Below are 16,870 nucleotides of genomic sequence, written 5' to 3'. Positions count from 1 at the left end.
ACACAAGCATGTGAACATCTGAACAAAGACAGTGCCTCAGCAGTTGTGTGTGAAAATTTAAAAAGATTATATTCAATAGTGGAAAGAGACATTTTTTTTTTTTTTTTGGTCCTTGAGCCAAAGCCAAATTTAGTGTGAATACTTATCTTTAAAGGCAAGCCTTTTCCACCCTATGAATGGAAGCAACTGTTCTTTGTACCACTAAACTAAGGATAAGTCTTCATGAGAAGTCATGAGGAAGAAGTTGAAAGTGCTTTTATTAAATTTTCAAAGAATACAAGACATGGGGAAATAGCTGTTCATTCAGAAGATACTGCAGCAGCAATGCTCTAGTCTATTCTGGTCAAATTAGAGAAATATACAGAGGGGAATTGAAATTAACAAGTGTAAATTATATGCAAATATTAATACAATAAAAAAGGGGCTGGACAGTAGTAATGCAGAAATAGACCTTAGGCACAAAAGAGGAGTAAAATGTAAAGAATATTCAGTTTGATATTGCAGCTAAAAAAACACCAAAACAAATAAAATCCTGGGATGTATTAAGAGAAATATCACAATGGTATTTTCTTCCTGTTTACACACTCCTGGTTAGACCACCACTAGAAAGTGTGTTCAGTACTGACCACTCTTCTATAGAAAAATATAGAAATACTACGTAAAGTTCCCAGAAAAACAGCTAAGATAGTGAATTTGAAGAGAATGTTTTATGGGGAAAGATTGAGTTAATTAAATACATATAGCCTGAAAACTTGGGACTGTTGAGGTAGGAAGGAAGTGTAATTCTGGCTTATTACTACATGTGTGGATACCACCAAGAAGGGGAGAAACTGGTCTTACTACTTAGCAAAGATAAGACTAGACATAAAAGATTTTAATTGAAGTAAGAGAAAATCAGTTTTAAATATCCAAATATAAAACCATTTTAATAGTAAAAGTTCAACTAGAACATGGAGTGTCCAAAAGAATTGGTGGAATAAAAATCACCAGAAAATCTTCAAATCAGTTTGTGAGCTATGCCTACTGGAAAGTCTAGGGAAAAGGAAAAAACAACACCACATGAATGATGGCTTTCTACAGTTCCCAGCCCAAGCAATTCTACTAAACAAGTTCTCTACTCAGTTGTGAACATACAGTTCTTTGGGTGTAATTGCACAATTCTCTCATATGTCAGAATGAGGCCTTGTGATTTTGGGGGGATGGTTAGGGTTGTGGAAGGTCAGATTACTGAGAACTGAGATGTGCCTTTTCTGAACATAGATGGATGCTTTATTGCTTTGACTTTAGGACTTTTCCATCTGTTTTCTTGACAAAGGGCATTGAAGCATGAAGCAGCTATGATCCAGATCAGATAAATGTAGAAGGGAAATCTTATGAACGGGACTATTTTTATACAGAACTATTTTTTGCTTTGCTAGATAAGCACATGAATTAGTCTGATTAATGGCTAAGGGCATAATTTGGTCATGTTATTCTTTAATTAATATACTGTAAAATGTTGCTATTCGAAGTTTTTGCCCTTTCATGTAGTTACAACATATCTTACTTAGGCATAAGCAGTACTTGATGGATTTCTTTTTAGGGTTGTTTCCAGGCTGTTGCATAAACACTCAGTCAGCATAACTGCTAGTTCTTCAGAGTGGTCTTTACACATTCCCCTTTCTGGGACACACACACTCACTCACTCACTCTGAACTTTAGGAACCTTCTAGAAAATCATTGCCTGTTGACCCAACATAAGTGTCCTCTCACAGCATCTAATATTTGGAACCAAAGTTAAAAGAGGTCATGCAATTTCTGGGCTTTCTTTGGCTCTGTTTCAGGGCATCATGTCTACTACAGACAATTGCAACTCAGAAAATATTAGGTTGAAAGTGGTGTATTTCATAATCCTCTGTTTTATTGGTGTTCTGTGCATATACTGCTGTCAAGAGTTCTACAGGAAAGTCATTTCCTCAAATCACTGTTCTACTTACCAGACCTTTATGGCAGGCATTCTTGGTTCTAGGCCTTCTTCATGATGACGTCCCTTTGAGCTTGACCCTCACATCAGTTCTTGATTCATCAGGACCCCATTACCTTTCATACACAGAGGTGGGTTTTGTCCAATTTGACACCCTTTAAAGATGGGAATTGGAATTTTTATGTCTAAGACTGGAACTTTCCTCTGGCTCCAACCTGGTGGAACTGTTGCTACAGCAATGAGGCACTTGATCTACCTCAATCTCCTGTTAGGACAATTTCTGCGGTGGGGACTTTGACTGTGCCTGCTTCAGTTACACTATTCACATGAATAAGGACCACTAAGGAAGTGAAGGTTTGCAGGATTAGAATTATTTTCACTATTATTTGTTGAACATCAATACAGAACAAAAGTAAAGCTAGTTCCTGTCTCAAAGATATGACTGAGCTCTTCATTTGCCTTTGTTATAAAAGAAGATGGACTAGGTTAGCATAATGGGTCCTTCTTACCTTAAAAATCTATGAAACTTTTCTGCTCATTCTCATAATCTATAAAACCAGGATAATATTTACTTTGTCAGTTACAGTGAGCTCCTCGGAAGACAGATACTGTAAAAATGGAAGTATTAGTAATGATGCACTTACCTAATTGTATACTAAAAAGTAGTGCTACTCTGGAAAGTGACTTTGTTGGCGGGGGGGGGGGAGGGGGGATCCACATTTTATCTCCATGATTTCCCAGTCAAATTTTCTCAATTTACAAGAACATTTTTTTTCTTATTACCAGGGCAGCAAACTCAGTGTGGGATATGAAAGTCTCAGGTTATGTTCATTTATTGTATTATCACAAGTAATAAAGATACCCTCAGTTACACCAACTCAACCCTATTACCTTCAGATGGCTGTGCAGCAGTAATTCAGAGCAAAACTTGAAGACAATAGGGTGGCACAGATGGTTCTTCATTTGGTAATTGGTTAACAATTGTGTTGATGAGACATGAGCCAGAGCTGAATCCAAGTCACTCTTCCATAGCTGTGCCGGTTCTGCAGGAATTAGTAGTGAAATCTTGTCACTCAGCAGATATGACTCCAAATACAGAAGGGAAGCAGATCTGCTATGTAAGAAATTACCATTTTTACGCATTGACTTTTTCCTGCATTTAGGAGAGTACAGATACTGCTGCCTCTATGAGCTCCTAGATGTGCATATTGCCCCTACCTTGTATCAGTCACTGTAGTGATCCATTAGAATGGTACAACCCAAGCACTACCCTGAGCTTTGGCCCCCTGAAGCACAGTCCCTCCCCATGTTCCTCCTGGGGTTGTACACATCTACACGTGCCCCAATACAGACCTGTTCTTTAATAGCACAAAATTTGGCCCTAGAGAAAGTGTAGTAAGGTCTGATCCTCTAAGGTGCTGAGCACCCTCAGCTCCCACTGATTCCAGGAGGTATTACCCTCATCTGGTATCCTGTCTCTAACCAGTGTTGCAAGCGTTGCAAGAAGTAAAATTCCCCCGAATACTGAACCATGTGTAGGGAGTTTTCTTCCTTTCCTTGTCTGGTAATTTGTTGCAGCATGAGATGTGACAGTCATTGGAATTTTAATATTATAGAAAGGGTAATTAAAACTCTTAATCATAAATGAAACTTTTTTCCAAAACTTACTAAGCTATTTCCATCCATAATATCCCCGGTTGTGCAGTCTATTGGCTAAGTGTATATTGCATAAAACAGTATTTCTTTTTATCCATGTTAAATCTGTTGCCTTTTAGGCAGTGTTAATTAGTTTTAATTAGCTGAACCATTTCATTATCTCAGGTATTCAGGTCTCTGCTCTGGTAAGGTGATACTTGGTCAATACTCAAAGCTTCATGCTTTTTGATCTTGAGCTTGTACAGAAGCTTTGATGTTTGAACTATGTATACTATATATCAGTGGTTTTCAAACTGCGGGTTTTGACCCAGTACTGGGTCGCAGCCGCTCTGGTCAGCACCGCCGACTGGGCCATTAAAAGTCCTGTTGACGGTGCTGCCCAGCTAAGGCAGGCGAGACCCTACCTGTTCTGACACTGCACTGCGCCCTGGAAGCGGCCAGCAGCAGGTCCGGCTCCTAGGCGGGGGGGCCACGGGGCTCCATGCGCTGCCCCCGCCCTGAGCACGGCGAGAGGGGCAACGCCTGCGGGCGAGAGCCACGCGGAGCTGCTTGCGCACCTCTGCCTAGATGTCGGACCTGCTGCTGGCCGCTTCTAGAGCACAGCATGGTCCATGGTGCCAGGACACGCAGGAAGCCTGCCTTAGCACCCCCACTGCGCCGCTGACCGGAAGCCGCCCAAGGTAAGCCCATGCCCCAATTTCTTGCCCCAGCCCTGAGCCTCTCCTCCAAACCTAGAGCCCCCTCCTACATCCCAAACTCCTCAACCCTGGCCTCACCCCAGAGCCTGCACCCCAACCCCCGACCCCAGCCCTGAGCCCCCCCAAAGCCAGAGCCCCCTCTTACACCCCAAACCTCTCATCCCTGGCCCCATCCCAGAGCCTGCACCCCCCAGCCCAGAACCCTGACCCACTCCCGCACCCCAACCCCCTGCCCCAGCCCAGAGCCCCCTCCCACACCATGAACCCCTCATTCCTGGCCCCATCATGCAGCCCTCACCCCTGTACCCCAACCCTCTGCCCCAGCCCTGAGCCCCTCCCATACCCCAAACCCCTTATCCCCAGTTCCGTTGGGTCGTAGGCATCAACAATTTTCTTCAACTGGGTGGCCAGAAAAAATAGTTTGAAAACCACTGCTATATATGACTTTAATAGTCATCTTTTATATACAGTATTATGCTAGTCATTCCCTCATAGCACATTTTGTCTTCTAAACAAGACACTTCCAAGATAAAATCATCTACTGAAAACATTGTTGCTTGGTTTTGTTTTGTTTTGTTTTTTTCTATTAATGGCACCTTATGTTATTACATCATTTCTCCATTTTTCACTCCACTCAGCTTGCGCAACAAAAATGAATTGGTCAATTTCTTTGTGTATTTACACAATGGTTTTTCTGTTTTGGTTTCTAATGCTATGGGAATGTTTTAATAAAAAGACAGTTTTTAAATTAAATTTAAATTAATTCAGTTTTTCATATGTTTTCCATTTTTTCCCTCCAAACAAAAAGCTAAAATTTGTGGCCACAGTTACTTGTCAATGTCCCTTTAAGATACTCAGGAGGTTGACAGGCTATGTAATATAGTTAATTCCCAGAGCGACTGGCAGGGGGCGCCAGCGGTGGTGAGTCGTGACCCCGTCACAGTGATCCCAACACATCCCCAGTCCCAGTTTTCCCCCAGAAATGTATGTCCTGTACTGCCCAGCTTTCTCCTGAACAGTACAAAATATTTTAAGTCTGCTGTTCCTTAAAGGGAATAATATGACAGCTTATTATCTCAAATACTTACTCAGGAATTTCAGTTTTAACACAAAAAGAACAGGAGTACTTGTGGCACCTTAGAGACTAACAAATTTATTAGAGCATAAGCTTTCGTGGGCTACAACCCACTTCTTCGGATGCATATAGAGTGAAACATATATTGAGGAGATATATATACACACACACAGAGAGCATGAACAGGTGGGAGTTGTCTTACCAACTCTGAGAGGCCAATTAAGTAAGAGAAAAAAAACTTTTGAAGTGATAATCAAGATAGCTCAGTACAGACAGTTTGATAAGAAGCAAGTGTGAAAATACTTACAAGGGGAGATAGATTCAATGTTTGTAATGGCTCAGCCATTCCCAACCTTTATTTAATCCTGAGTTGATTGTGTCTAGTTTGCATATCAATTCCAGCTCAGCAGTCTCTCGTTGGAGTCTGTTTTTGAAGTTTTTCTGTTTTAAGATAGCCACCCGCAGGTCTGTCATAGAATGGCCAGACAGGTGAAAGTGTTCTCCCACTGGTTTTTGAGTATTATGATTCCTGATGTCAGATTTGTGTCCATTAATTCTTTTGCGTAGAGACTGTCCGGTTTGGCCAATGTACATGGCAGAGGGGCATTGCTGGCACATGATGGCATATATCACATTGGTAGATGTGCAGGTGAACGAGCCCCTGATGGTATGGCTGATGTGATTAGGCCCTATGATGATGTCACTTGAATAGATATGTGGACAGAGTTGGCATCGGGCTTTGTTACAAGGATAGATTCCTGGGTCAGTGTTTTTGTTCAGTGATGTGTGGTTGCTGGTGAGTATTTGCTTTAGGTTGGGGGGTTGATTAGATAAAACAGTAGAACAAGTTTATTAACTAGAAAGAGATTTTAAGGGAGTACAAGTAATGAGCTATACAAATCAGAAATGGTTACAAGAAAAACAAAGATAAAATGTTTACTACTGCCTAACTTAAACTATATCAGATTCAAGCAAAGTTTCTCACCGCATGCTTTCAGCAGTCTTACTGACCAAACTCTGTGGGTCAGGACCCCTCCCCCAGAGTCCATGGAATGCTTCCTGTGTAGCTTCAGGTGCACTGAATGCGATGGGCAGGGAGAGAGAGAGGGGTGCCTTAGGTTAGTTGTCCCTCCTTTTATAGTTTCAGTCCCTCTCTTGAAAAACATTTCCAGCTGGGCACTAGGAGACAGAGTCTAGTTGGAAGGATGTTCCCTGATGACTTTTTCTCACCTATTTGAGCTTTGTTTCCCTTCCTGCTTGATTAGTCTGTTTACTGCTTAAATGCAAATTAAGCAGAGCACACATTTCTTCGTTTAGGACAGAGCTGTTTGCCGATCTCAGTTTGCCCAGGGCTGTGATGTTTGGAACATGTTAACATCATATAGGGAAATCTTATAACTTCACATACAGCGTTGCCACATATATTTTATCAGGATGATACTCATGAACAATTTATGAGTTTTCAAATAATAGAAGATTAGGGTTGGAAGAGACCTCAGAAGGTCATCTAGTCCAATCCCCTGCTCAAAACAGGACCAACACCAACTAAATCATCCCAGCCAAGACTTTGTCAAGCCAGGCCTTAAAAACCTCTAAGGATGGAGATTCCACCACCTCCCTAGGTAACCCATTCCAGTGCTTCACCACCCTCCTAGTGAAATAGTTTTTCCTAATATCCAATCTACACCTCCCCCACTGTAACTTGAGACCATTGCTTCTTGTTCTGTCATCTGCCACCACTGAGAACAGCCTAGCTCCATCCTCTTTGGAACCCCCCTTCAGGTAGTTGAAGGCTGCTATCAAATCCCCCCTCGCTCTTCTCTTCTGCAGACTAAATAACCCCAGTTCCCTCAGCCTCTCCTCGTAAGTCATGTGCCCCAGCCCCCTAATAATTTTTGTAGCCCTCTGCTGGACTCTCTCCAATTTGTCCACATCCTTTCTGTTGTGGGGGGCCCAAAACTGGATGCAATACTCCAGATGTGGCCTCACCAGTGCCAAATAGAGGGGAATAATCACTTCCCTCGATCTGCTGGCAATGCTCCTACTAATGCAGCCCAATATGCCGTTAGTCTTCTTGGCAACAAGGGCACACTGTTGACTCATATCCAGTTTCTCATCCACTGTAATCCCCAGGTCCTTTTCTGAAGAACTACCACTTAGCCAGTCGGTCCCCAGCCTGTAGCAGTGCATGGGATTCTTCCGTCCTAAGTGCAGGACTCTGCACTTGTCCTTGTTGAATCTCATCAGATTTCTTTTGGCCCAATCCTCCAATTTGTCTCAGTCACACTGGACCCTTTCCCTACCTGCCAGTGTATCTACCTCTCCCCACAGCTTAGTGTCATCCATGAACTTGCTGAGGGTACAATCCATCCCATCATCCAGATCATTAATGAAGATGTTGAACAAAACCGGCCTCAGGACCAACCCCTTGGGCACTCCGCTTGATACTGGCTGCCAACTAGACATCAAGCCATTGATCACTACCATTGAGCCCTACAATCTAGCCAGCTTTCTATCCACCTTATAGTCCATTCATCCAATCCATACTTTTTTAACTTGCTGGCAAGAATACTATGGGGACTATATCAAAAGCTTTGCTAAAGTCAAGGTATATCACGTCCACCACTTTTCCCATAACCACAGAGCCAGTTATCTCATCATAGAAGGCAATCAGGTTGGTCACGCATGACTTGCCCTTGCTGAATCCATGTTGACTGTTCCTGATCACTTTCCTCTCCGCCAGGTGCTTCAAAATGGATTCCTTGAGGATCTGCTCCATGATTTTTCCGGGGACTGAGGTGAGGCTGACCGGTCTGTAGTTCCCCAGATTCTCCTTCTTCCCTTTTTTAAAGGTGGGCACTACATTAGCCTTTTTCCAGTCATCCGGGACCTCCTCCAATCGTCACGAGTTTTCAAAGATAATGGCCAATGACTCTGCAGTCACATCAGCCAACACCGTCAGCACCCTCGGATGCATTAGATCTGGACCCATGGACTTGTGCATGTCCAGCTTTTCTAAATGGTCCTTAACCTGTTCTTTCACTGCTGAAGGTGCTTACCTCCTCCCCATACTATGCTGCTCAGTGCAGCAGTCTGGGAGCTGACCTTGTTTGTGAAGACCGAGGCAAAAAAAGCATTGAGTACTTCAGCTTTATGCACATTATCTGTCACTAGGTTGCCTCCCCCATTCAGTAAGGGTCCCACACTTTCCCTGACCACCTTCTTGTTGCTAACATACCTGTAGAAACCCTTCTTGTTACCTTTAACATCCTTTGCTAGCTGCAGCTCCAACTGTGTTTTGACCTTCCTGGTTACACCCCTACATGGTTGAGCAATATTTTTATATTCCTCCCTAGTCATCTGTCCAAGTTTCCACTTCTGGTAAGCTTCCTTTTTGTGTTTAAGCTCACTGAAGATTTCTCTGTTAAGTCAAGCTGGTCACCTGCCATATTTGCTATTCTTTCTGCACAGTGGGATGGTTTGTTCCTGCGCCCTCAATAAGGCTTCTTTAAAATACAGCCAGCTCTCCTGGACTCCTTTCCCCCTCATATTAGCCTTCCAGGGACTCCTGCCCATCAGTTCCCTGACAGAGTCAAAGTCTGCTTTTCTGAAGTGCAGGGTCCGTATGCTGCTGCTCTTCTTTCTTCCTTTTGTCAGGATCCTGAACTCAACCGTTTCATGGTCACTGCTGCCCACGTTGCCACCCACTTCTACTTCCCCTACCAATCCTTCCCTGTTTGTGAGTAGCAGATCAAGAGGAGCACGGCCCCTAGTTGGTTCCTCCAGCACTTGCACCAGGAAGTTGTCCCCAACACTCTCCAAAAACTTCCTGGATTGTCTGGGCACTGCTGTATTGCTCTCCCGGCAGATGATACCTTACAAGGCATATTTTGCACAAAGATTATTAAAATGGTGTGTACAGTGTGAATAATGGGGTATATTTTGTCACAACCAGAAATACACATCTTTAGTACTTGCAACATGCGCCTCTGAAGCAATCCATGCCCTCTGTACTGACACCATCTTCAAGATAGACACCAATGAAGCAATCAAACAACAATACTGATACTGACCCCAATTGTTATGGGACTTCACTTGACCTCAGCTCAGATATATCTGGTACTTAAAGAATTCAGATGCTACAGGCATCTTTTTGTTTCTGAAGAACTGGAGTCCTTATTGCTCATCAGTACCGAACTCTTGCCGATACCAAGATCTACTGGGTCACTGAGACCTTGTCTTTTCCTGGTGCCTCCCACCTCTCCAATATCTGCCGCACAAGGTAGACAACTATGTTCACATTCATTATCTGCCTCTAACCCACCATTAAACTATGCTGAGGATTAATCCTCTGATTCCCAGTTCTGTTTTCAGGGATGTCCCCTCTATCATGGAGAAGACATCTCCCCAGTCACCTACCCTGAGAGGAAAGTGCCTATGGACAAACAACCTCAAGGTCCTCCTCATTGCTATGCCCAACACTGAATGCCTCTTCCAGTATCTTAGGTTCCCCTGCAATGGCAACATTGGGACCCCTGGGTTCTCTATCACTAGCAGTTTTTGAGAGTAGTAGCTACTCCTGTGTGGAGCATAAAGAAAGTCTCCTGTTCCAGCTCTTCCTCCTCAGTCTCAGGAGTAATTGTTCAAGGAGCAAGAGACCAGAACTGGCAAAGTATTGTCACACACACTCTTCCACGAATACAAATATCTCTTAGTTAGCATCAGGTGTGGCTGTCATGCCTCCACCACCATCCCATTGTCCTAAGGTGCACCTATTTGAGTATTAATGGTTCTCCATTGTCCAGAGTCAGGGAGAGACATGATATCAGCTGTGGCAGATTTCATATCCACTGACACATTCAATGATGCAGCAACTTCATAAAATCAACCAGAATTCATAAATTGTACATATCAGAGGGGTAGCCGTGTTAGTCTGGATCTGTAAAAAGCAACAAATATACGCCATCATGTGCCAGCAATGCCCCTCTGCTATGTACATCAGCCAAACTGGACAGTCCCTACGTAAAAGGATAAATGGACACAAGTCAGATATTAGGAATGGCGATATACAAAAACCTGTAGGAGAACACTTCAACCTCCCTGGCCACACAATAGCAGATGTCAAGGTAGCCATCTTACAGCAAAAAATCTTCAGGATTGGACTTCAAAGAGAAACTACTGAGTTTCAGTTCATTTGCAAATTTGACACCATCAGATCAGGATTAAACAAAGACTGTGAATGGCTCGCCAACTACAAAAGCAGTTTCTCCTCCCTTGGTGTTCACACCTCAGCTGGTAGAAGAACGCCTCACCCTCCCTGATTGAACTAACCTCGTTATCTCCAGACTGATTCTTGCCTGCATATTTATACCTGCCTCTGGAAATTTCCATTACATGCGTCTGACGAAGTGGGTATTCACCCACGAAAGCTTATGCTCCAATACATCTGTTAGTCTTTACGGTGCCACAGGACTCTTTGTTGCTTTTTACAAATTGTACATAGACATTCTCCAAATCATCACACCGTATATAGGAAGGATCCTGGAAGACAACACGGAGACAGGTGTGGCAGAAGGAAACATGTCACATTGCCACTGGGGAGGCTGCCATCATTCCATTACTGAACAATGAGCTTATTCATAGGTTAACAAGGCAGGGGGTGGGACGGAGTGGGGAGACAGCCGCATCAGTCATACCATTTTTGGACTGCCTACAAGCTCGTACAATAGGAATTTTAACAACCATAATATAAAATATACACAAAATGCAAAGCTATGCACATTTGACAGTTTTTATAAAAGATTTACCGGAAAGATTTTGATTGTGGGAAGAGCATAATATAATGGTCAGAGCAGAGGACTGGCATTCAGGAGACTGGTTCTACTTCTGACTTTCCTTTGGCTTTGGTAAGTCACAACCGCTCTGTACATCAGCTTCCCCATCTTCAAAATGGGAACAAGAACTACCCATTTTGTAAAGAACTTTAGTTCTTCAGATGAAATGGACTATATATATGGAAGCTCTTATACATGCTCAATTTTCCACATAAATTTATTTGCATTTATAAAATGCACATATCCTAGGCTTTACCTACCTGTTCAAACAACTGCATAGAAAAATCCATATCAAAATTTGCAAACACTAGCTATAGCAAAACTTTTCCTTCAGCCACCCATACAATAATTGCTTCTACTTTATATAAAAGTAAAGTTATAAGATGAAAATGGGCAATAAACACATTTTTCAGGTTTTATGTATATACAGAAACTGCTTACAGTGGATGCTTCCTGATCTTTTTTTGAACAATACTGACAGAGACAGGAGTAAGACAAGTGCACGTAACTTTAGCGCCCTCGTGGCCAAGATGGAGTCTGCTCTGCAGGCAGCTCTGGCCAAGAGAAGGCGTGCGCAGGAATTCAGCAGGAAAAATCCCTTCCACCCCAGGGGCACCTGTTCCAAACCCCCCCGAGTGAACACACCCACCCACAGGAAAAGTACAGTGGATATAACAAGGGAAATATTTATTTACAGAGGGATGAGAGGAGAAATACAAGGGGAAATATAGGGGGAGCAGTAAGATAGGGCTGCATCCAAACCAAGGCCCCACAGGCCCAGTGGGAGCACAGTCTGGAAGGGCAGACACTGAGCAATGTTTTCTGCACACAGAGTTCAGGAGGCCTGACCAAAGTTCCAGTCCAGTGCTGAGTCTTGGGTGCTCCTGGTCGTCTTCGGCGCCATTGAACTTTCCCCCAACAAACCCCTCCAGTGCCCTCTTCTGCCGCTCTCTGCAAAGCCACACAGAGTGACCACCTCCCCACTTAACTAGCTACAGCCTCCCTCCTTGTTCCCAATGCAGAGTCCCAAGCTCCAGTACTAGGGTGACCAGACGTCCCGATTTTATCGGGACTGTCCCGGTATTTGCTTCTTTGTCCCATGTCCCGACCAATGTTTGGTCGGGATACTGGACAAAAAAGAAATTTTGCCCTCCCAGATGGACTCTCGGCCCCCCCCACCCCACCCCCTCCTTTCTTCCCCCATTGGCTCCCTCCTCAAATCCCCACCCTGGCCCCGCCTCTTCCCCAAGCAGCACATTCCTTCTCCCTCCCAGGCTTGCAGCATGGCGGCGCAAGCCTGGAGGGAGGGGGTGGCGGCGGTGCCTGGATCCTGGAGCTGGTGAGTCAGCTCCGGCACCCGGCCACCGGGCGGGCAAAGGGGGGCTGGCAATGGAGGGAGACAGAGGGCTCAGCTCTGAGCCCCCCGCCGCGCCAGAGGGCTCCTGCCCGACCCCCGGGCCGCTGCACACGGGGGCCGGGGCCGGGAGCGCAGCCTGGAGGCTGCTCCAGCCCTGCAACCCGCGGAGCAGCGCGGTGGGTCCGGGTGGGGGCAGCGCGGAGCGGGCAGGGGCCGGGTGGGCGGCGCGGGGGCATGGGCCAAATCCCCACTGCTGCCGGGGAGCCCCGCGCCTCTCCCTCCCGCTCGCGCCTGCGGCTCCTTCCCGGCGGGACGCGCCCCCCGGCCTGCCCCGGGCACATGCGGCACGTGTCCAGCGGCTCCTTCCCGGCGGGAGACTAGGCGCGGGGGACGCGCGCCGCATGTGGCCGGGGCGGCGGGAGTCATGTCCCACCAGGAAGGAGCCACAGCCGCGAGCGGGAGGGAGAGGCGCGGGGCTCCCCGGCAGCAGCGGGGATTCGGCCCGTGCCGCCCACCCGGCCCCTGCCCGCTCCGCGCTGCCCCCACCCGGACCCACCGCATGCCACATATGCCTCTGGTGGGCCGGGGGGCGGGAGGCTCCGCGGGGAGGGCAGCGTGCGCGGCCGGGGCCTGCTAATGCCCCCGGCCCCTTTTAAACTCTCTTTTTTTTTTTTTTTTTTTTGCTTCCCCCCCCATCCTGATATTTTATACTGCTGATCTGGTCACCCTATCCAGTACTTACAGCCCCATGCAGCTCTGGGCAACCGTGATACTGGGTCCAGCTCCGGCCTGTCCTTCTTGGGCGATTCCTCCCTGGCACAGTGCTCCTCCTGGCTCCTGTCCTGGGGTGTCCCCCATCGGCCCTGTCCGTCCCAGGCCTCGGGCAGGTTCTCTGCCGCTTCACTTTTCCAGGGCCTGCAGGCTGCCTCCGCCTCTCCTTGGAGCTCCAGCGCTGCCCCTTGGAGTTTCCCTCCTTTTTTCTTACTCTCTCCTTCCCCCTTAGGAAAAAGATTTAAAGGGGCCATGCTCTCTAAACCCCAAAGGGGTTACATGTAGAAATAAGATGGAGCTTAAAAGAGATTTGATTTTTTTCTAAAACAATTATTCACAAGCTGCATACACATTCTTCAGATAAATACACTTTGCACTTTAACTGAAACATTCACAATAACAGTTTAAACAGCTTTTAGAGCAATCTCTAATTTTCAAAACAGATTTTCATTCTCTCTGATCTTTTCGTTTATACACACACATTATTAAAACATGTGCCCAGCCCCAAGTAGCTATAGCAGATATTTAACAGACTGGACTAAAGTTAGATACACAGTTTTCAAGCACTGTAATTCAGCCACATTGTCCAAGTGACATGGTGGGTGAAAATAAGCCTCAAAACATGAAGATTTTAGATGTAGATCCTATCAACCTGAAAGTTTACTGTTAGTTGTTGATGACAATTGCTTATATTGGATTAATAGCACAAGACATTTTGTCTGTCCAATAAAGAAATTATGACTATAAAATACATTATATATAACATAAAGGTTAAGTGTGGCTTCCCAGTTGCATGAAGACTTCCTACCCCTAGATATAGCAACACCCAAAGCAGTAGTGAGCAGGGTGTGCTAAAGATCCATACACTTAGAACTCTCACATTTTCAACTTGAACATTGAAAAAATATAATTCTATTGGCTGACTATTTTCGTTGAATGAGCAGAACTGAAGAACAAAATGGGATGCCATGGTAATAAATGACATTAATAGTGAATGTAAGGATTGTTACCTCTTCTACTACAAACAAAGTAAAGACAGAGATGATGGTGTTAGCTTTATGATATAAAAGAAATTGGTAGGAAATAACACTGAATTCTAAATGACAGGATTGCTCAATTAAACATAAAATAAAATTATTTAAGTGCACACCCCAGCCATTCTTCACCCAGGGGATTGTGGACAAACTCTCTGGGCTCAGTTCTCCAATGCTTTGCTTGTACAGTCATTTGAATCTGTGCAAAGTGGGTATAAAATACCATTCTGATCTGGTAGTGTTTTATATGTACTTTGCACTCATTTTACAATGGTGTAAATAATCACACAATGTGAAAGGCAGTGAAGAATCAGCGCCTCCATGGAAAAGTAAGTTAGCAAAACAGTCTGATGTTATCTGTGCTGAGCACAGGAAAGTAAGTATAAGCAAATAGCTAGTCACAAGGCTGAACTCCGAGTCAGAAACTCTCAAAGAAGGAAATGATCCAAGGATTTGGAAGTCTTGCAAACAGAGACCCATGAAGAACAGGTAGAAATTCCAAACCAATTCCAACCTCCAATAAAAGCTGAAAATGATGAACCCAACATCTGAGAAAGCTCAGTCTCCTGCACAGATGACCTTTACCCTTGTGAAAAAAAGTTTCATTGTTCCAGAGAGTCAATCAAAGTCCTCCTCCAAGAGCTTTAGGCAATCTTTTAGATACCTTGGGTCCAGGCCATTTAGCATCTTGAAGATAAGGACCAAGAACTTGAAACTGGCCTGATAGTCTATGGGAAGCTAGTGGAGAATGGGGGACTTTGTGGTATCTGAAGTCCCACCTCTTATAATCCTTACATAAAATCAGTTTTGAGTGACTCACTCCTCTCCAGAACTCCTTAACTGGCACAACCAGTTTGAGTCATCTCTCTAGCTCTTTCAGTGAAGCTTGCACACTGAGGTTTCACTGAAAGATTCCGAAATACCCAGTCTGGACTTTTTCCTTTGGCCAGGTTAGAACTGTTTGCCCAAGAATATATTATAATTTATTCATACACAAATTACATGCTGATTTCCCCTGAGATACCATGAGGGCATCACTCCAAGACCATGATACAAAGCTGAAAATCCATACCTCACCTACCTGCACAGTTCCCTGTTTTGGAAGTGTACTTCATAATGTTTTGTTCTGTTTTATTCTGATGATTACTGGAGATGAATCAAAGCTTCAGATTATTTTTTTTCACCTCTCTTCTCTTTCACTGAGAGAACTGTACCTTACCAGATACCAAGCAAACGGTTACACAATTTGCAAAACACAGTCCTTTAAAACCATCTGCTCACCAATCTAGTTTCATTAGCCCATTTTTTTTTTAAACAACACAGACACCACTGCTTAAAGACTTTGTAAAAAATAAATGAGTTCAACTTTCAAATTTGTACTTTGAAGCTGGAAGTGCTAATAAATTAATCATTACTGTCAAGATATCTTAGTGTTTAATTTTACAAAATTTGCTTATAATGAAACCTACTTGTGTACTGTGCATATTCCCTCTGCATATTTTGTAAGACTGTGTGCATCTGTACATATTTAGCTTCCTTGTTATAGCTCAATACTCAGGGTCCGATTCTGATCTCATTTCTACCAATATAAATTAGAAATAACTCTTTTGATATCAATGGTATTATCCTGGTGTAAATCTGATGGAATCAGAATCAGCCCCTCAAACACAATAATTGCAGACCAAAACAATATGAAATCAAGATGTAGTATTATTTTACATGAAGGCAGCTAACAATCTGAATCATGGAATGGGGGCCACTGCTAGAGCAAGGGACTGGAAGCAAGCCATGGACTTGCAAAGTGACCTTATTTAACCTCTCTCTGTACTAGTTTACCTACATGTAAAATGAGGGTGACAGTTAATCACCTACCTAAAAGAAAAGGCATGAGATTAAATTAATTAGGCAATGTGCTTTGATATCAAATTTTAACAGGACACTACACAACTCACAGTATGTCTCACAGTTCTTATCACTGCCTCAGTCTATAAAGCCAGCATAGCTTGTAAACACTGCTAGCCTAATCGGGATAGATTTCTCTCTCTCTGTCTTTTGGGGTGGGGGCAAGAGATTAAAATAATAATGTTTAAAATATAAACTGTATTCTATTGTCATTTTAACACTCAAAAGGAAAAGGAAATGCAACAGTTAAGATTTGCATTTGTCAACCCGGTTCCACAGATGGTATATCTTCTAGTCCGGTTTTACTTCTAAAGGTGTGGAGTAAGGGTCTAATCCTGCAAAAATGTACACACAAGTCACTTGACTTCCATGAGTTGTCCTCCAGAACTATTACATTGCTGTTAAATTTTTTAATGGATGCCAAAAAGCATTCAACTATAGTCATGTGGAGTTTTCATTTCCTGAATTCATTGTTTAAAATCAGTAAACTTAATTACATTGAAAAATTGGAAAGATTTCAGAAAAGAGCTAAAAGAAGGAATAGAGATCTGAAAAATGTTTTATAGTAAGTGACAAAAGA

Source organism: Emys orbicularis, chromosome 2 (genome assembly GCF_028017835.1).
Source record: "Emys orbicularis isolate rEmyOrb1 chromosome 2, rEmyOrb1.hap1, whole genome shotgun sequence".
Taxonomy (NCBI): Eukaryota; Metazoa; Chordata; order Testudines; family Emydidae; genus Emys; species Emys orbicularis.
Note: the sequence above shows the minus strand (reverse complement) of the source record.